The 21,902-nt window shown below is 36.3% G+C and overlaps 1 long non-coding RNA gene and 1 pseudogene across 1 annotated transcript; one reads left to right on the forward strand and one right to left on the reverse strand.

Moving 5' to 3' along the window:
* The first annotated feature begins 587 nt into the window (after positions 1-587).
* Positions 588-5,192, forward strand: LOC144367056 (uncharacterized). The gene is made up of 2 exons (XR_013426265.1): positions 588-832; positions 4,096-5,192. It is a non-coding gene; the product is annotated as an uncharacterized LOC144367056 (long non-coding RNA).
* A 9,947-nt stretch (positions 5,193-15,139) lies between these two features.
* LOC144364742 (cytochrome P450 3A21-like) overlaps positions 15,140-21,902 on the reverse strand; it is a 33,099-nt pseudogene continuing 26,336 nt past the window's right edge.

The raw sequence follows: 21,902 nt of genomic DNA on the forward strand, positions 1-21,902 counted from the left end.
AAGAGAGAGATTTTATAGCCTAAATCTAATGGGTTCTCTGGATCTACAAGCTGCCTTGTTGGCATACAGTGATTGTATCAATGTAGCTGCTAAGGGTGTCATCTTCTGCCTTCAGGCAGAAAAGGCAGGGGTCAGATGTGCGTTTCCATTATACCAGATGGGTGAAAGTCAAGTGTTCAACCTTGAGTGGGGTTGAGTGTTCAGACTTGAGGCAAACAAGCAAAGCTAACATTTGTTCAGCCTGCTCCGCAACTAACAATAACTGATGCCTGTTAATGTGTTATAGAAGTAAAACTTTATGAACACACAACCTAAGCTAATTTAAGATGTTAAGCCATCATCTGTAGACATATAATAATTAAAAGGGATTAAACTAACTGAAAAGAAACTAAAGTTATTGCTCAGCAGTAGAGTGTTTGCCTTGCATGAGTGAGTTACTGGGTTCAATCTTCAACATTAAATAAGTTAATAAATAAAATAAAGATATTGCGTTACATAAAAACATTAACTCTAAAGTTATAAACATTAAAGTTAAAACAGAGTATTCTCAGTATAAGACTGATAAAACTGACTTGCTGGATGTTAAAAGTCAAACTTAAAAATTAAGGTTAAAATAAAGGGGACAAGAAAACCAATATTTGGCTCTTGCCCTCTGAGTCAGCCTGAACCAAAAACAGGGGGAAGAGTTTTGCAACTCTGGGCCTCATAACCTCCTGATAAGGGGATTAATGAGACCACTGAAGAACAGAGAGCCAATGAGTGTACATGCTGCAAAAGAGGAGGATCATTAAAAAGGGGAGACATGCCTGATGATTCCAAGGGAAGCCACATGGTAAGCAAGACCTTGACCCATCCTAATACAGATGGGACTAGCAGAGCTGAAATTCTACTCACAAGTTCCCCAAGAGTGTCCTCCAAGGAAACTCAGCTCACTCTTACCAATAGATAGGAAAAAGGTCAGTTTGACCAGCTTGGTCTTAATCACCTAGCAAAAACAGTTAAAAACCAAAGCACAGGCATTCCTGGGCATTTAAAATAAACAACAGTTATTTTAATGTCACATAAAATGTACACTTGTGTTAACACCTCCCAAAATGAGTAAGACTGGAGGCAACAAAATAAAAATTCTTAGGCAAGAATGCCTGATAATAAAAATTGCCACAGTTGAAAGTTTTTTGTCAGTTTAAAGCCTACATATTTTCCTAACCTCATGCACAAGTAGACTTAATCAGTGTTTGCTAGTATAGTTATCTTCCCCTAAGTAACAAAGCAATCTCTACTGAATGTAGAGGTCATGCCAATAATGATATTTTACAAAAATACTATGACATTATCTAACTTAAATAAATATTGTGTCTACATTTCTGATAATTCTGACAATGTAAAAGAGTTATGTCCCTAAAAAAGGGTCTTATTAGACTTTGTTAGGCCTTGTTATGGGAACAATTTCTCAGGTCTTCTGCCTCCTGGTAAACAATTATTAATTTATATGATTTTCATAATATTCATGAAAATATTTCAGATGCTACAACTGCTATTTTGCATTAATCTTATTTCAGTACTCATGTCTTTTGGTTTCTCTCATAGAAGTGCCAACCCCAGGTGAATTTACAATCTTTTCTTCCTGAACTAGATTTTTACCAAGGACTCCTTGACCCTCTCAGTTTCTACAAAGAGACTCCAAACTGCTTTCCCACTGCACATCACTCCCTCTCAGCTCGAAGCAGTAAGAACAGAAATCGCCCTTTTACTTTACAGCAGTAGTAGGTCCCTAATATTAGAGAAAAAATTATGGTCGGTATAGATATTTGCCAATATCTCTAGCTCAGGAAAATGTACCTGGGTAACTACCCCCAAGATCACCCTGGGTGATCTCTCAGAAAGAGACACTTGCTTCCATAACCCCAAATTATAAGTGGGACAACTCCCTGTTCACCAAAAATTGTGCTTTCCGGTCCCACTTCAAACTTCTTGCCTAAATCTCAAAACTGTCAAGAACTCCAATCTATGTAACCTACTATTTTAGTGGAGAAAAAGGAAAAGAACCTGGGCTTATTAAAAGGCCAGGGTCCACTGATTTATCAACATAGACAGGTTGGCCCCATTTTAGTTCCCCTCCTGGCTGGTATGGAAATAGGTGGATCAGTATACTGCTTTGGGAACTGCAGCTCTTATCACAGGCTCTAAAAATTTTAAGCCCCTCAGCCATCAAATATATAGAGATTTAGAAGAACTAAAAATGTCAGTCTCCAAACTAGAATTTTCAATAGACTCTTGGACAGAAATAGTATTACAAACAAAAAAATGTGTTGTTTTATGAAAATCATTCTGGGAAAATAAAAAACAGTTTGGTGCCAGTGAGAAAAAAACACAAAACATAAGAAGCTTCAGGAAATTAGTTCCAAAACTATTTCTCATGGTCTCCTTTGCTGACTACCATCATCTCAGCCATAGTTGGGCCCTTAGTCCTTCTTCTAATTGGAACTACTATAGGGCTCTGCCTATTACACAAGAGTGTAGGTGAGGTCCGACTTTTGGTCCTGCAAGCTTAGTATGTTCCCTTAGACACAGAAGGATGAAAATGAAACTGAAGCCTAATGATGTGCAAGTTTTACATCAAACCTACTAAAACCCATGGGAATGTGATAGTAAAAGCAAAGGTGACTCCATTTTGGTTTGTGACTCAATTCTCTAAAACAACCATGCCAAGTAGAAGGGTCATGACTGGGTCAAGATGTTATTTTCCTTTTACTATCTAAACCTTTAAGAACATGGAACTACCTATTGGGCATTATTTCTGTAACTAGGGTACCTGGGCTCTGTTTATGTAAATGGGGTGACTGGACTCACTGTTATTGGTTAGGCTTTCCATCACTTTACTGCACTCTCCTACTTCTGTATCCTGGCTTGCTTGCATTGGCTAGACCCCCAAACATCCCTTTTGTTGTTTTCAGGCTTATAGGAACAACCCTTGAAATTGTTTAGGGCTGATGGAAGGAACAGTTTTAAGTTCTGGTTAGTGGCTACTAGTGTACTTCAATAAAGGCTGGGTTCAATTATATGTGACTGGTATGAAAGTTAGTTTATAAAACTGTTGGACAAATCTTTAACTATAACAGTACAATAAAACTAAATTACATCACTTATAGATGGTATAGATTCATTCTTTCATGCTGGAGTGTGGAGGGACATAAAAAAGAAAAGCCCAATTGGGTTTGGAGTGTTTGTTGGGTTGCTACTAGATTTCATATTGGGGGTAAATAAGTCTCTTTACTGATGCTAATCTCCAAGAGAGAGGAAAGATAATAAAAAAGAAAAGAATAAAACTCCTTAAAATTTCTATCAGGTATTTTCTGTTCTAGATGCTCATCATTTAGACATTTCTGTGAATTTCAGGGTGGGAGAATTGAGATTTAGGAGAGAAGAATGTGCTAGGAGAGGTTCACAGAAAAGAGGGAATTGTTCAGTCAGCTTCCCAGGGAATCTGAGGGGCTATGGTGCATTGTACAAATGGTTCTACAGCCAGGAGGGCACAGGAATCACCATATGAATAGGTACAGTCCTCCAGAATATTTTTAGCAGAAAACCCAGAAGATGAAGAGACAAAACCAGAGGAAACTGGTTTTCTCCAGAATTTCCAAAGCTTGAAAGGGCGAGGTTCCCACTGCATGTGATAAGAACTTATGCATTAGGTGTATCTGTTGAATTCTGCTTCATCACTCTATGTGCAAACTCAGAGCCAATTAGATTATCCCTGGGAATACACCTCACAATGAATCCCCAAACCCATAGTAAAATAGATTTCAGGACAGGAAAAAGCTAAAGCAGTCTGCCTAAGATCAATAGAAAATTCTTAAGTGTTCATAGCAATTTTAATTCCATCAACTATTTTGATCTTCCAAATAGTTCAGGAAAACAGTAACCTGATTAGGCCACCTACTCCAGGCTTGTGGAGGAGAAAATGCTGGACAGTGACTCACAGATAGAAAGCATAAGGCTGATAGCCAGGAGGACCCAGGTCTCTATGGAAGAATTTGTGGTCAGGTTCATCACCACTTTCCTTCATCAGTTTTGAATTCTGTATTTTTCTTACAGTCATATGGGCTGCCTTTGAAGAAATATGCCTGCAGAGTGTCCCTTCTGTGACAAGCTACGATTCAGTGAGGCCAGTGTTTGTGCTGGGTAAAGGAGGTGGGGCCATGGATGAATCCAGTGGAAAGGCTACGTTTGCATCTTCTGGAATTGGAGGGGTCAAGTGTCCTCTTTGCAGTTGGCAAAGAATCATGCACTCTCCTACTTTTACCTTTGTTTGAAAAGAGGGACTTAAAGATACTGCCTTGGGTAAAGACATTGACTCTGGGGCCTGCAGCTGTAGAATGAGTAACTAAAAGCAGGATAAAAGTTGGCATTCTTCCTTCATTCAGTATCATTTACTAACTTAATATTTGTGACTGCTCAGCTCTGCACATAGACATGTTAATAATTTAAGGAATGCTAATATAAAAACTAGCAATAGATTACAAATGTATGTAATCCATCTTATCCCCCTTGAAGACTGAGTCAAGATTGAAGGGACATTCAACTATCAGATTTTTAAAAAATATTCTTTTTAGTTGTAGATGAACAAAACACCTTTGTTTAATTCATTTAATTCTATGCAGTGCTGAGGGTCAAATCCAGTGCCTCACACATGACAGTCAAGTGATCTACCACTGAGCCACAACCCCAACCCCTCAAGTGTCAGCTTTTACAGTATCTTGTTTCAGAACCCCAGGGTGGTTCCCAGAAGTCTTCAGTCATTGTTTATTACCTTACAGGTAAGGCAGAGCCTTATAGACAGATAAACACAGGAGTTTACTCTCTCAACAGGGGCAATCATCTCATGGGACCTACACTGCCCCTTTTAGGATTTCAGGTCTGGTAGGTAAACATCCTGAACAATAAATAAAATTTATTCCTTTCAAGTGATAAGGACTTCTCAGGAGCCACATAACAGTGCTAGAAGTGAAATAATAATCCTTCAGACCTCAGTTTGGACAAGACTGCTTCACAATGCATACCTCTTCCCCACTGTCCCAATTCTGCTTCTATTTAAACCTTTAGGTCATGCCAGCACCCAGAAGACATGACTAAAACATGGATCCCCTTGTCTTTCTGGTGTGGCTGCACTGAATAAAGTTCTTTTTTTTTAATTTTTGCAATTACTTTGTGGGTTTAGGGGGGTGGGTGAATGGCCAGACCTGGATTTTGTACTTGGAATGGGACTCCATAATTCTTTCAATTCTTATTTTGTGTAAAATCAATAAACCACTGTGTAATCAACAATCCCAAAGGTTATGTGATATTATGAGAAATCAAAGTGAAACCACTGGGATTAATCTCCTTATATGTTCCTGGAACCCAGCTGCTTTTCTTTTTGATGTTGTTTTTCTTGATGTTGTTGTTATTGTTATAAATGGACACAATATCATTATTTTATTTTCCTGTAATGCTGAGGATCAAACCCAGTGTCTCACACATGGTAGATGAGCGTTCTACCTCTGAGCATAGCCCCAGTCCCATAGCTGCTCTATGAACAAATCATACATGAGACCTTTGTCAACACAAGCTCCACCCATATATCTTTGCCCACACAAGTTCCTCTGCCTAGACTATTTTTGTGCCTCATAAAAGACTCCTGCTGAGCCTCCAAAAGCCAGCTCTTATAGCACCTATTTTTATAGAATCTTTCCTTACTAATCTCAAAGTGTAGGTCAACTTCTTCCTTGTCTCTTCTCCTCAGGACTCTATAGGCTGAGGCAGGAAGATCATGAGTTCAAAAGCAGCTTCAGAAATGCATTGATCCCCTAAGCATCATATGTATATATCAATGATAGTAGAAAGAACTGGTCATTACCCTATGTGCATATATGGTTACATGACTGTAACCATATATGTGCATATATGTTTACATGACTGTGTTTGTCTGCATCATGTACAACCAGAAGAATAAAAAGTTATACTCCATTTTTGTATATTGTCACAAAATGCATTCTACTGTCATGTATAACTAATTAGAACAAATAGTAAAGTGATGGGGATATGGCTCAATGATAAAGCACCCCCAGATTCAATCCCCAGTACCAAAATAAATAAACAAATAAATAAAAATAAATGAATAAAGGCTGCACCTCAGTGGAGAATCACCTCTGGGTTCAATTCCCAGTTCAAAACAAACAAAAAAAATTCTCATAATCCAAGAAATAAATGAACCACCACCATCACCACCATCAACAGCACTTATTCCTCTGAAGCAACTTCTATACTCTGCACACACTTCCATTTTTTTCCTCTCTATCTTCTAACACATTGCTTGTTTCCACCAGTGTTTCCTTGAACCAGACATTGAGCTTGTCAACGTCCCAGTCTGGGTATTATCCACTATTTTAGCCTGATATCCAGGAGAAAGTTTTGCTCCTGGCATCAAGAAAAGTTGGCTGAGTTGAATTGGATGAGATTGCTGTGGTTCTGCATGATCCTTTCTGGGGAGTCTTTGGTGACCACTTCATTTTCCTGCATTGTTAATATACAAAGAAAAGTTGTCTCTGTGTCAGTCACCTTAACTGTAATTTCCGGCTGATCTTTACTAATTCCGTTGGAAAAATAGCCTCTCAAGGAGAGATGGGACATAGACAAGATGGAGCTGATGGTCCCAGCAGTGTGTATTCATGTTGCTGTGCAGTCCCTTCGAGAATATTGCAGTACACTGCAAATTACCCAAATTCTTGACAAAAGAGAGGTTCATGCTTTCTGGAAAGTCTGCATGTCCCAAACCAATGGATGTGAAAGAAAAGAAGAAGAAAACAGTTTTCTGCATGGACACATAGACCTCCAAACCCCTTGGTGGAATGCAAGAGAAGATACAAGGTCTAGGAACACCAAAATATGATTTGAGCTTTTCCTTTGTGATGATGAGTCAGAATATATGGCCTCCTGATTTTTGGTGAATAGAGAATTAATTAAATGGATGGACATTGAGTCTTAGCAGTTAAGAGAGGAACAGATCTGTAACAGGTGTCATTACTACCTGTGAGCCCCCATCACTTTAATGATGAAAGACATCCCCTTATTGTTTGGAAATAACAGCAGTTTTTTATCTAATGTCTTATGATGGACTATCTATCTAATTGGAACATTATCTAATATTCTGTGTCTACTTGGTCTGGGGCATTAAGGATTAAGTGATAAATCTTCAAAGTTCTTAAAAATCAACAGAAAGAGTAGAAATTTAAGCAGCACAAGCAAGTCATTCTTCTTTTATCTGTTCTCAGTGTCAACCTTCTGTATAAACTTATAAATACGAGGACAACTCGTCCCATCTCTCTGGTCTGTAAATCCCCAGGGATTCATGACACTAGCCTGAAAAAGGGACTTCTCACTGGCAAAATATGATAAGATTTTAATTCACGTAAAACAACATTCATTCAACAAGAAAAGTTTGGGATATCATTTCATAACTATAAACAATTTAATTAGTCCACGCAAACCCCCAAATATTTTTATTTTCTTTTAGAAACACATTCCTATGAAAACTATATGTTTATATGTTATAAAAACATGTGTTTTTCTGAGATGATATTATGACTAAATCTAATTTGACTTTCCACCTGCTCTGCTTACATGAGGAACAGCTCATACATGTGAAAATAGACATAATGGAGTTTTACTCAGCCATAAAGAATAATGAAATTATGCCATCTGATACTAAATGCGTGGAACCAATAACATCAGGATAAGTGAAATAAACCAGATTCAGACAGAGAAGTGTTGAATGTTTTCTGTCATACGCAGAAGCTATACCAAACTAAGAAATAAAAAGGGGAGTGAAATCCCATGAAAGAGAAAGGGAGACCAGTGTGGCAGAGAAAGGGGATTGAGGGGAAGGGAGGAGGAATGGGAAAAAGAGAGAAAATATAAAATTAAATTGGCGAAATTATGCTATGTCCATAAATGAATGTATTACATACATTTAATTTCACCTTTATGTACATCTACAAACATTAATTTTAAAAGCTATAAATAAATAGAACACCAATAGATTAAATGAAGTGGAATGGGGGAAAGAGGGGAAGAGAAAAAGTGGATGCACTAGGGACCAAAGTGAAGCAAATTGTATTTTATGCTTGTATGATTACATCAAAACAAACCCCAATATTATATATAATACACAAATAGAATCATTAAAAAACTGACATCAATATCAATAGGCTAATCTGTGCTTAGGACTGAAATGTAATATGTACCAGGTCTTAACCAATGCATTGGCCCATTCATTGATAGAATTATGGTTTTTTTGGTGTTAAAATAATTTTAGTTCTTTATATATCCTAGATATTAATGCTCTATCTAATGTGTATGTGGTTAAAAATTTGCTCCCCATTCTATAGGCTCTTTATTCACCTCATTGATAAGAAGCTTTTAAGTTTGAATTCATCCCATTTATTGATTCTTGATTTTGATTCTTGTGCTATAAAAGTCTTATTAAGGAATTCAGGGCCTGATTCAACATGATGAAGATTTGGACCTATTTTTTCATCTATTAGGTGCAGTGTCTCTGGTTTAATTCCTAGGTCTTTGATCCATTTTGAGTTGAATTTTGTGCATGGTGACACATAGGTGAGACATAATTTTATTTTGTTGCATGTGGATTTCCAGTTCCCCCTGCCCCATTTTTTGAAAAAGCTATCTTTTCTCCACTATAATTTTTTGGCTTCTTTGTCTAGTATGAGATAACTGTATTTATGTAGGATTGTCTCTGTGTCCTCTATTCTGTATCATTGGTGCCAATACCATGCTGTTTTTGTTACTATTGCTCTGTAGTTTAGTTTAAGTTGTGATATAATGATGCCACCTGCTTCACTCTTCTTGGTAAAGTTTGCTTTATGTATTCTGGGTCTCTTATTTTTCCAGATTGCTTTTTCTATTTCTATGAGGAATGTAATTGGGATTTTGAATGGGATTGCATGAAATCTGTATAGTGCTTTTGGCAGTATAATCATTTTTAAAATATTAATTCTGTCTATCCATGAGCATTGGAGGATCTTCCATCTTCTGAGGTTTTCTTCAATTTCTTTCTTTAGTGTTCTGTAGTTTTATTTTAGAAGTCTTTCACCTCTTTCATTAAGTTGATTCCCAAGTATTTATTTATTTATTTATTTTTAGGGTATTGTAAATGGGATGATTTTCCTCATTTCTTTTTTAGAGAATTTGTCACCAATGTAAAGAAAGGCCTTTGACTTATGGGTGTTGATTTTACATCCTGCTACGTTGCTGAATTTATTTATTAGTTCTAGAATTTTTCTGGTGGGATTTTTTTTATCTTCTAGGCATACAATCATGTTGTAGGAAAACAATGATATTTGAGTTCTTCGTTTCTTATCCATATCCATTGAATTTATTTCATCTGTCTAATTGCTCTGGCTATATTTTCAAAAACTATGTTAAAGAGAAGTGGCAAAACAAGGCTTCCCTGTCTTCCTCCAGTTTTTAGAGGAAATGATTTCAATTTTTCTCCATTTAGAATGATGTTAGCCTGTGGCTTAGCATAGATAACTTTTACAGTATTCAAAATGTTTTTGTTTATCCCTAGTTTTTCTAGTGTTTTTAACATAAAGTGGTGTTGTATTTTGTCTTTTCTGTATCTATTGAGATGATCATGATTCTTATCTTTAAGTCTATTGATGTAATGAATTACATTTTATAATGAATGAATTGTATTGATGTGATAAATTACATTTATATTTATGTTGAACCCACCTTACATCCCTGAGATGAACCCTACTTGATTGTAGTTCACTAACTTTCTAAAATGTTTTTGTATTTTATTTGTCAGAATTTGATTGAGAATTTTTGCATCTATGTTTATTAGAGATAGTGATCTGAAGCTTTCTTTCTTTGATGTCTATCTGATTTTGGAATCGGGGTAATATTGGCATGATAGAATGAGTTTTCAAGGGCTCTCTTTTTTTCTTTTTCATGAAATAGTTTGAGGAATATTTGTATTAGTTCTTTTAAGGTCTTGTAGAACTCAGCTATGTATCTGTCTGGTCCTGGGCTTTTCTTGGTTGGGAGGCTTCTGAAGCCAACTTCTATTTCATTCCTTGAAATTTATCTATTTAACTCGTGAATATTATTCTGATTCAGTTTGAGCAGATCATATAAACCTAGAAATTTGTCCATACCTTTGATATTTTCTATTTTACTGGAGTCCAAATTTTCAAAATAGTTTCTAATTATCTTGTGTATTTCTGTCGTGTTCATTATGATATATTCTTTTTTATCACAAATTTTAGTAATTTGAGTTTACTCTCTCTTCCTTTAAGCATGGCTAAGTGTTTATTGGTTTTATTTATTTTTCCAAAGAACCAACTTTTTATTTGTCAATTTTTCAATTGTTTCTTTTGTTTCAATTTCATTGATTTCATCTCTGATTTTAATTATTTCCTCTCTTCTACTGCTTTTGGTCTTGAGTTGTTGTTCTTTTTTTTTGAGGGGGGGTGGCTTTCAGATGTAATTTTAGGGAACTTATTTGTAGACTTTTTCTTCTTTTAAGGAATGAACTCCATGCAATGAACTTTTCTCTTAGTATTGCCTTCATAGTGTCTCAGAGATTTCAATATGTTGTGTCAGTGTTTCCATTTACCTCTAAGAATTTTTTAAATTATTTTAGATTTTTAGATTATTTTTGTAGTTGTACATGGACATCATGTCTTTATTTTATTTATTTTCATAAGCAGTTCTAAGGATCAAGCCCAGAGCCTCACACACGCTAGGCAAGCACTCTGCCACTGAGCCACAACCTCTAATAATTTTTAATCTCCTCTTTGATGTCTTTCACAACCCATTGTTCATTCAATAGCATAATATTTACTCTCTAGGTTTTGGAGTATCTTATATTTTTTATCTTATCATTGATTTCTAATTTTATTTTATTATAATCTGATAGAATACAGGGTAGTATCTCTACTACTTTATATTTGCTAAGAGTTGCTTTATGGCATAGTATATGATCTATTTCAGAGAAGGATCTATGTTTTGCTGAGAAGAAAGTGTATTCACTCATTGGTGGATGAAATATTCTCTATATGTCTGTTAAGTCTAAGTTATTGATTGTATTTTTGAGTTCTATAATTTCTTTGTTTAGCTTTTGTTTGGAAGGTCAATCCAGTGGCAAAGAGGCATGTTAAAGTCATACAAATTACTGTACTGTGGTCTATTTGACTCTTGAATTTGAGAAGAGTTTGATTGATGAGCATAGATGCTCTACTGCTTGGGACATACATATTTATAATTTTTATGTCTTGTTGATGTATGATTTCCTTAAGTAGTATGAAATTTTCTTATTTATCCCTTTTGATTAACTTTGGCTTGAAGTCTATTTGATATGAGGGTAGAAACCCCTACTAGTTTCCACAGTACGTGTGAGTGTGTTTTTTCCCAACCTTTCACCTTTGGTCTGTGGATGCTTTGTCTTATGAGATGAGCCTCTTACATGCAGCATATTGTTGTGTCTTTTTTTTTTAATTTAACCTGCCACTGTATGTCTTTTGACTGGTGAGTTCAGGACATTAATATCTAGAGTTACTATTCAGACATGATTTGTATTCCCAGTCATTTTTTTTATATTTTTGGTATTTAAATTGACTTGGTTTCTCTTTTGGCTGATTTTTTCTTTAATGTAATAACTCCCTTTGTTGATTTTCATTGCTGTTTTTTATTTTCTTCTCATGGACTATTTTGCCAAGGATGTTCTGTAGTGCATTCTTTCTAGTTGTAAATTCTTTTAACTTATGTTTCTCATGGAAGGTTTTTATTTCATCATCAAACCTAAAGCTTAATTTTGCTGAATATGATTCTTGGTTGGCATCCATTTATTTCATAGCTTGGCATATATTTTTTCAGGATCTTCTAACTTTCAGGGTCTAGATTGAAAAATCTGCAGAGATCGTAATTTTTTTTCCCTATATGTGATCTCATTCTTATCTCTGTGGCTTTTAATTTTTTTTCCTTACTCTGTATGCTTGACCTTTTCATTATAATGCATCTTGGTGTAGATTTGTTGTAATTTTGTACATTTGGTTTACTCTAGGCCTCTTGTATTTGATTTTCCAATTTATTCTTCATACTTGGGAAATTTTCTGATATTATTTCATTGAAGAGATTGTGCATTCCTTTGATTTAAATCTTTGTGCCTTCCTCTATCCCAATAAATCTTAGATTTCATCTTTTGATGTTATCCTATAATTATTGGGTGTTCTGTTTATGTATTCTTACCATCTTCACTGTGTGCTCAACTTTACTTTCAAGATTATATATTTTCTCTTCATTATCTGACATTCTATCTTCCAAGTGATCTAATCTGATGTTTATGCTTTCTCTTAGGTTTCTGTTTGTTTGTTGATTGTTTCCTTGATTTCTTATTTTATTTTCAGAATCCCTTTTTCTTGAAGTACTCTTTTGCTACCTGTATTAGCCCCCTTATCTCTGTTGGTGTGATTAATGGTTGCCTGTATTTTCTCAATTAGATCATCCTTTACTTTGTAGATCATTTTAATTATGTATATTCTTAATTCCTTCTCTGACATTTCATCAACTGCACTGTCCATGGATTCTATTATTGTAGTATCTTGGTGTGTTTGGGGCAATTTCTCCCTTATTTTTTCATGTTGACTATGCGTCTTCTTTTCTTGCAGTGCAAATCTGAGTTATTACAGTTTCTACCCTATAATCTTATAGTTTCCCTGAAGATAACTTGTACCTCACCTTGGTGTTGGACTTCTGGCCCCCATCCAATGACCCATGATAATGCTACTGCAACTAAATGTGGTGATGGCAATAGTGGAGATAACTCAAGATAGCTGTGGGGTTGTGTCAAGATGGATGCAACTACTTTCAGAGATGGGGCTAAAAAGTGGGCCTAACAGTGGCTTTGGGCTACCTGTTCTGAGATGCAGCTGCCTCCCATCCCTACCTGTTCTCCCAAGGTGGAGCCTACTGCATGGGGAGGGTTATGTTGATGCTTATAGGGGCTCAAGATGGAGGTGGGGAAGGGATGAGTTCTGTTGTAGGTCTGCCAGTTGGCTGGGTGAACCTGGGATTTCTTCTACCCTTTTTTGAATGTTTTCTTGCATTTAGAACAAAAAGGTGGTAAAGGCTCACCTTGGGCTTTCCCAATTTTTAACCTTGAATCAGCCTTTTGTCTAACCAGCCGGGCTTCCTATAGTGAAATTTTTTTTTTCTTCTAGGATCTGATCACCAAGACTGATCTGCTGGTCTTTGCTATTAAAATGTCACTGTTACCCAGTCCCATTTGTGCAGACAAGTATAAATTGAGTTTTCTACATTCAAACTCTCTCTCTCTCTCTCTCTCTCTCTCTCTCTCTCTCTCTCACACACACACACACACACACACACACACACACACATACACACACACACACACACACACACACACATACGTTTCTCTATTTTTCTATTGAGAAAGCATGAATTCACAGTGATACATTCCATTTCAGTCCTACTTTACAGGTCTCATTCCAATTTTCTTTCCTGAACCAGAGAGTCACTTTACCAACATTTCCTATGAAAACTGGATTTCATTGTCCTTCATGTATTTACTTATTTAAACAATCTCTCTTTATACAACTAAATTTCATTCATCCTATTCTAATCCCACAAGCCCTCCTTAGCTCACCTGGGTGTTCTTTACCCTATTTAGTCAATGAGTGTTGGGGGCTGCAATCATGTCAAGATGGCTCCTGGCAGTTTGCCAGGAGGAGTGGTTTGTGAGGCAATGCCACTGAGCTATTAAGATGGTAGGGATTCCTTATTGGTGGATTGCTGTATCTAGATGATGCTAATTGAGTCAAGCTGTGTGTAATCAGTTAGGTATATATACCTCTGCTGTTTCACAAGAAAGCAGTTCCCACTACCTTGAGTTCTCCCACAAATGAGTGTTTATGATAGGGCATCCCTCTGCTTGGAGCCAATCTCAGGTTGCTTGGGCTCTTATACTCAGACAGGCTGTCCCTTCTGAGAACGCCTTCCCAATTGTATCTCACATCTGACTTGAAGCCACCATTATTTCCTCCTCCACCACAAAGTGTGCCTTCACAATGCTGGACCACATCTAATGGCATTAGGAGTGAATTATTCAAAAAGGGAAGGGGATGTAGAGGGAAGGAAGAGAAAGAACAGGACAGAAGATGGAAAAATCCTGTGTAGCTCCTGATACCAGATGAATCTGAGGAGCACTGCTGTAAAAACAATTGACTATCAACCACTTTCTAATTCAATGCTAATTGTGCTTGTAATCAAATTAGGAGTTGAAGATGGACTACAAATATGTTTCTTGCTTTCCAGAATCAACAGGGAGATAGGATGGAAGTATGAAATCTAAGCTAGAGATATAGTAATAACTACCTCAGTAAAGTGTTACAAATTTTGTGCTTCAAAAATGACAGAAAGCTACTCTGAATATTCTTTTCCAGCAATGGGGAAACTCACAGTGGATTAACTCTATCTTACTATTTAACTTGAATTTCTGAAAAAGTGCCATGTATTCACTGATTGTTATGATCAAAAGATTGAATTTTGACTCCACTGATTCAGTACTATATATCCCCTTAAATGGGCATAGAGGCTTCAGATAAACTTCTACAAGGATATGTTTATTGACTTTCTCATTATAAAACTTATCATAACATATTTCAAAGAACACATCATATATCAATGTCACTACAAAAGCCACCACAACCACCCTCATTTTAATTAAAAATTATTGAAAAATTTGGTGATAATTGTTGATTCTCTAATTAGAACTCAGGAGGAGCTGCCAGTATTAACTGGCAGTGAGAGGAGAGAGCCCATTAGGCCCAGAAAGGGTGAGTCTTCAAATCTGGAACTGAAGTGGGCACCTCCTTTCCATAAGAAAATACATAATACTTTGCACAGACCCTCAGCAAGCTCAGCAAAGGTCCAGCATCTCTTATCATTAATCAATTGAGGAATATAAAGTCAATCTTAATTTTGAGTTTTCTTCACAAAATACATTGTTGTTCTCAGGCTCTTAGGACAACAATGCACAAATTCTTAGAGAAGTTCAGGCTTCACTTATTATCTCATCTCTGCACACAGCCTTCAGAATAATGGGCTTTTCAGATTGAAGAAGTCCTAGATCTCTTAATTTCAGGGAAATCTGTAATGTTTAAACAAGCACATGGAGAAGCAATGAATGAAACACCAGGAACAAAAGCAGAAAAGTCAAGAAGATACATTAAGCCCAGTAATGCTCCACAAACAAACAAAAAAAAACCCTACTTTTGGTATCATGTTCTTTGAATTTGTCCTACTCATTCTCTAAGGTGTGTCATGTTTGAATAGTAAAATTATTCATTTATCTGAAAAATTATTTCATAAACATTTATCCTGTACAAGGCCTGATACAAGGAAGTTCTGTAAGTTCTGGTGAGGAGAGCTTCACTCAAACATCAGAACCCTGTGGTCACCACACCTCATGACTGTGCACAGGAACTCTCCAGGAGACTTGGAGCTGAATTTACACTCTGCTCAAGTTCACAGTCCATACATACACATGGCACACTAATTTGCATTGAGTCAATATGTTTTTTACACTTTGGTCTTCATAAAGCCATAGATTTAGAGGCCCCATGGTGAAGAACTCTAAAACTCAAAGATGGTGCAAAAGAGACTCACTGGACTATAGATCTAACAATTAAATGATGAATGAGCATATAGTTTTCTGTGACTTGGCCCCCTCTGTTTGGAAAAACATCTTCAAGTAAAACATTGTACATATGAAAATCTACTGACCTGTGTTTCCTTACAAGTTTGGAAAGATAAGGTCTGCATTATTTTGACAAGAGCAAGTTTTATGTTCATGGGAGCAAACCTCATGCCGATGCAGTTTCGTGGTCCATTTCCAAGGGGCATGTACACGTAAGGATTGATGCTGTCCTTGTTATTCTTTCTGAACCTGATCCCACAATAGATGAGAAATCAACAAAATATTAAAACCTAAACAGTTACTTATTTCAGTTTGTGCCTTAGACACCCCTAAGCAATGGTGTAAAAGATGATTTCTGGGCTGGTCATTGAAATCCAGCTGTGGTTTTGCTATGAGAATTGTTAATCTATGGAATTTTCCCACCTTTCTATTTCTTATCCTATAGAAGTTTTTCCACCTTTCTCCCCCTTAGCCTATAGGATCTTTCAGTCTTTTTGAGATGAGATGAATGCTGTTTCAAAGGAAATCATGGTAAATTAAGACAGTAAAGAAAACAAAACACACATAAAATTTAAGGAGTATAAGAGTGAATACATAAAATGAAATGAGATAGGTGTTATGTCAGTTATTGCACATGCTTTAAAATTTGAAAACACAAACACACACACACACACACACACATGCATACACACAGAATAATGTGCCATATCTAAGGAGAATTAGTTTTAGCATCTGAATAAACAAAATCCTGGGTGTTTAAGGCTCTTAAAAAATAATGGGGAAATACTTGTATATCCCATGCACATCCTGAAATATATTTTACATCATCTCTGGATTGCTTATAATAACTAATAATATTTAAACACTATATAAATACTTATTGTTTAGACTCTTTAGGGGAAACTTAGAAGAAAAAAAGTTTATAAGTTAGTTGAAATTATAGATGGAAAAACCATACATAGGGCTGAGCACAGCACATGCCTGTAATCCCAGCAACTTGGGACACAGCAGGATCCCAAGTTCAAAGCCAGCTTCAGCAATTTAGTGAGGCCCTAAACAACTCAGTGGAACCCTGTCTATAATAAAATACAAAATAGGGCTACTGATGTGGCTCAGTGCTCGGCCACCCATGAGTTCAATTCCTGGTACCATACAAAAAAAATCATACATGCAGAGGTTGAATGTATATATTATCAGGTGCAATCAAAAATAAAATAAAATCTAGTTTAGCAAAAATATCTATCTATAAATAGAAATATGTTTATGAGAACATGATCATATTATTAATTCATGGTTATTTAAAGAATTTAACAAACTAAAAAGTTTCTTCTCAGCAAAATAAACATTTTTTGAGGTGAATAAAGAGCCTAAAGATTGGGAGCACATTTTTACTCCTCCCACATTAGATAGAACATCAATCTCTAGAGTATATAAAGAACTCAAAATCAAAGCACCAAAAAAACAAATAACCCAGTCAATAAATGGGCCAAGAACCTTAACAGACACTTCTCAGAAGATGACATACAATCAATCAACAAATATATTTAAAAAATGCTCATCATTTTTAGCAATTAGAGAAATGCAAATCAACACTATTCTAAGATATCATCTCACTCCAGTCAGAATGGCAGCTATTATGATGACAACAATAAGTGTTGGCAAGGATGTGGGGGAAAATGTACACTCATACATTGCTGGTAGAACTGTAAATTGGTGCAGCCAATATGGAAAGCAGTATGGAGATTCCTTGGAAATCTGGGAATGTAACCACCATTTGACCAAGCTATCCCTCTTCTTGGTTTATACCTAAAAGACTTAAAAACAGTATGCTACAGAGACATAGCCACATCAATGTTTATAGCAGCACAATTCACAATAGCTAAACTGTGGAGCCAACCTAGATGCCCTTCAGTAGATGAATGGTTTAAAAAATGTGGCATATATACACAATGAAATTTTACTCGATATTAAAAGAGAATAAAATCATGGCATTTGCAGGTAAATGGATGGTGTTGGAGAAGATTATGGTAAGTTAAGTTAGCCAGTTCCAAAAAAAAAAATGCTGAATGTTTTCTCTGATATAGGAGGCTGACTCATAGTGGGGTAGGGAGGGGGAGATTGGGAAGGATAGATAAAATCTAGATAGAGCAGAGGGGTGGAAGGGAAATGGAGGGGCAGGGGATTAGCAAGGATGATGGAATGTGATGAACATTATTATCCAAAGTACAGGTATAAAGACATAAATTGATGTCAAAATACTTTATATACAAACAGAGATATGAGAAATTGTTTTTATAAATGTGTACTAAGAATTGTAATGCATTTCATTGTCATTTATTTTTAAAAAAATCAATTTAAAATTTTTTTTAAAAAAGAATTTAGAATAGTGAATAAACATAGCATTTGTTTTGTTCCTTCTCACAAATTCATATCATTTTGCAAGAAAGTGGTATATTTATAACAGGAAAACTGCTCAAAGTACAAAGGCATACATGAAAATAATTACATAGCTACCTCTATGTTATCTATGATAAGAAATATAAGGACATGCTTAGACAACCCTAGCCCAGGGTGGAACTCCTCAGGCTCTGGCCAGTGCTGTGGGTCTCAATGAAGAACATAGCTTGATATCATCACCAATGTCCTCTTCCTAATGGGCACTCCATTGATTTCAACATCTTTCTTACAGATCCTCTCAAGTCTGCCAGCAATTGGGTATAACCTGAGAGTTTCATTCACCACCATGTCCAGGTACTCCATCTGTAACACAGTATCATAGGTAGCAGGTGCCTGAAAAGAAAAAAAAGAGATTTTTGGATATTTATGTTTAGAACTAACATTAAATGCAATCTACGTAGTTTTATTAAAGTGTTAGGAAGTGCCAGAAATAACAGAATGGAGAAGGAGAGTAGTGCTTACAATTGACTAAGCACTGTAATAACATACATGTCCATTTGACAACAATGTCCATGGCCCATTGAGAAGTGTAGAGTAGTTATGTACATAAGAGAGCTTTGGGACAATCCCAAATTCAGTGTATAATATCCTCAGCATCATCATGTACTACTTTTTCTCATGCAAGGAAAAGTAACTAATAAAATATTAAAATTACACTCAGGCAAAATATGTGAAAATCACTGTTAACTTTTTCTAGAAAAGCACATGTCTATTTCACGGAAATAGAAAAGAGGAAATAACCAATTATATATCAATTTTTTTGAATAAACCTGCTTTGAGTGTATATATATATATATATATATATATATATATATATATATACATACATATGTGTGTGTGTGTGTGTATGTGTGTGTGTGTATGAAACTTAAAAATAACACTACATCAAGAAAAAAATATTGGGAGAAACTGGTAACTTCCATTCCAGTACCACCAAAAGAAGTCTAAGTTTGGATGGCACCATGTCACACAATTTCAGTTCCAGAGAGCATTCTAAGGAGGACAGGAAGCCACTCTCAGTCCCACCCTCTGTTTCTGGAACAGTCTCATGATTGTTCTTCGGGGATTCATTGTAAGCTCTGAAGAAGAGGCTTTGTGCCCACTTCATTCCAAACCAGCCATGCCAGCCAAAGAGACCACGTGTCTTGATATCCAATAGACTCTCTGCTTAGTTGGGGTGTAAGGACAGCAGGTACAACTTGTGACTAATGCCTGGTGTGTCATTGGAGAAGATACAAGGTAGAAGTAAAGAATTTGGCTCAGGAGGCAGAAAACTTGACTCATCCCCTGACTGCTTCTCTCAAATACATGACTATAGTGTGAAGATGTGTGGAGCAAAGCAGAGTTGTCCTGCCCATCAAACACAGGCTCACTCAGCAGACAGCCAGGCAGGAGCTCATGCCACAGCTCAGCAGAGACAATGATATGGACACTTGAGTGACACATGCTTACACTTCCTAGGTGTCATCATGGTAACTGGTAATGGATACAACTGAAACTACACTCCTTTAAAAATTCCTTGTAGTTTTGGGAATAGCATTTTCCCCCAAATACTGTTTTCTCCTATATTTATCCCTTCAAATCCTTTAAAAATATAGGTGGTGAAAAAAAATCAGTTACTATATTTTGGACAAAGCCTTCTAGGAAGTGAAAAGGAGGCAGTCTTGTTGAGGCTCATCGTCCCTCCTCCCTCTTCAGATACCATATTCTCACCTTATTGGGCAAAGCCGCATCAATTTCCTGCTGCAATTTGGTCTGGACATCAGGATGGGTGGCCAGTTCATACAAAATGAAGGAAAGAGCACTGCTAGTGGTCTCATAGCCAGCAAAAATGAAGATAATTGATTGGGCCACAACCTCCAAATCAGACAGGACTAATGGAAGAAGAAACACAATTTAGGTAAATTCAGCAAATCCCAACATCAGAGTTTAGTTGAAGAGAAATCTCATTAAAACCCACAGATCACTATGCAGGACCATGGAAAAGCAATTCAGAGGCATTCGCAGAGTGGTTTTCACTTTCATGTCTCTCTGATAGGGGAGACAAAGGAAAACTTTTTTAATCCGGTTTTCCTGAGATCTATACCACTCTTGGACTTGGCTACTAACTGTGCCATTCTCAGCACCACCAATGATAGGTAATTTGAAGAGATACCATTTCTATCTAAGATACACAGTATGATCAATATGGACTTTTAGATACCTGGGCCCTAAAATAAACATGGTCTCTGTGCCAAACACGCAATTAAAGATAAAAAAAAGAATACACAAAACAAGTGTTTGAAAGGTCTACAGACTTCAGATTTATTGATGATGGTTTTCTATGATGATGTCATGAGAACATTTAATTATCAAATCTTTTATCCCAGTGAGTATGAACCCCATGAAATAGGACTATAAAGTCAAGGTTCAGGCCAGGTGCAGTGGCACACACCGGTAATCCCAGCAGGAGGCTTAGGCAAAAGGATCATGAGTTCAAAGCCAACCTCAGCAACAGTGAGGTGCTACGCAACTCAGTGGGACCCCTGTCTCTAAATAAAATACAAAGTAGGGCTGGGAATGAGGCTCAGTGGTTGAGTGCCTGAGTTCAATTCCTGGTAGCCCTCTCCCCTGCACCAAAAAAAGTCAAGGTTTGGAGCTTGGCTTTTTGCATTCGTAGCTACTAGCCACATGTGAATGTTTAAATTTTAAACAGTTTCTCAGTGGCACTAGCCACATGTCAAGTGCTAAGAAGGCACATGTGTTTGGTGGTTATTTTATTGAAGAGTTAAACTACAGACTGTTTCTTTCATCACACAAAGCTGAATAGAATTGGGTAGATACAAACATGATAGATGGATGAATGGATAAATGGATAGATAATTAGATAGATAGATAGATAGATAGATAGATAGATAGATAGATAGATAGATAATATGTACATGTGAACCTAAAAAAATGAACACTGGGGCTGGGGTTGAGGCTTAGTGGTAGAACACTCACCTAGCACACGTGAGGTACTGGGTTTGATTCTCAACACCACATAAAATTAAAATAAAATAAAAGTATTGTGTGCATCTATAACTAAAAAATAAAATTATCTTTAAAAATTATGTATACTGGCAGGTTGTAGTAAGCCCAGTCCTCATCTCTAGAATTAATTGCTCAACATTCAGGACTTTCTTCAGATGGTTGTTATGGTACTGGGTACCATGAATTAGAACTGCAATGGGAGTATTTGTGTATTACAGAAATAAGCAATGAATTAGAAAAAAATTGAAGGAGAGAGAAAAATAGTTTATATCACTGGATGTGAGTAGATACAGAAATATTTCTTTCCTCTGTTGCATATAGAAGTATTTCATGTTAATAATATTGTCTACTGAGAGTATCTAAGAGCAAAAATCCACAAGATGATCACAAATTTTGATTTCTAAATTCCATTAATTGCAAAAACAAAAACAAAAAACAAAGCTGTCATGAGAAACAAAGCAGAAACCTAGAATATCTTAAATCAGAAAGCAAGAAAATACTTAGAAAATAAATGAAAAGGAAATAGAATACACTATATGCTACTATAATGTGGTTACATGGTATAGAATGTACAAGACCAAGAGCAAACCCTAAGGAAATCTGTGGACTGTAAATGCTAGAAGTGTGTGAACACAGGTTCCTGAACTGT

The sequence above is a fragment of the Ictidomys tridecemlineatus genome, chromosome 10 (genome assembly GCF_052094955.1).
Source record: "Ictidomys tridecemlineatus isolate mIctTri1 chromosome 10, mIctTri1.hap1, whole genome shotgun sequence".
NCBI lineage: Eukaryota > Metazoa > Chordata > Mammalia > Rodentia > Sciuridae > Ictidomys > Ictidomys tridecemlineatus.